The sequence below is a fragment of the Sinocyclocheilus rhinocerous genome, unplaced genomic scaffold (genome assembly GCF_001515625.1).
Source record: "Sinocyclocheilus rhinocerous isolate Xijiao unplaced genomic scaffold, SAMN03320098_v1.1 scaffold1312, whole genome shotgun sequence".
Lineage (NCBI taxonomy): Eukaryota > Metazoa > Chordata > Actinopteri > Cypriniformes > Cyprinidae > Sinocyclocheilus > Sinocyclocheilus rhinocerous.
Window position 1 is genome coordinate 229,785 of NW_015639805.1, and position 631 is coordinate 230,415.

Genomic DNA, 631 nt, shown 5'->3' on the forward strand with positions numbered 1-631 from the left:
CTGGGTTAATCTTTTTCACGTTTCCTTGGTTGGTAGATGCACCGGAGACCTGATTATAGCACTTAAAACCTGGAAAAGTCAGATTTTCATGTCACCTTTAAATCAGCAAAATAGTTCATTTAATTTTAAATTATATAAAAATGCAGATATTTGAACAAATATATACACATACATATTTAATTTAAATATATTTATATAAATATATTACAAATATTTTTTTTACTAAATATTTAGATTTAGATATTGAACAAATATATTTACTGACAGAAACTGTACATCTGTGGTTACTGATTTGCATCCACTAAAAAACAACCTAGCAACATTTGTCAATTTAGCAAGCAAAAGCCATTTTTAAATGTTTGCAATCACATTGAAATTGCGTGCTCAAGAACAACTGTAATCGCGGTTTTCCCTATGGTATCCAGCTAAAATTAGGTGGGCCCCCCAGACAGATGGGCCCTTAGACCATTCATGAGACAGGCCAGCTATTTAACTCAGAGTCTGAGAGTAAAGGCAGGCATTCTTCGACTAAACAATGAGAAATGCATCTGTAATGACTAGAGAGCAGGCAGAACAAAGAGCTGCCTTCAGGGTTACCAGCAGTCCGTCACCCCTCCCACCCTTACGCTGT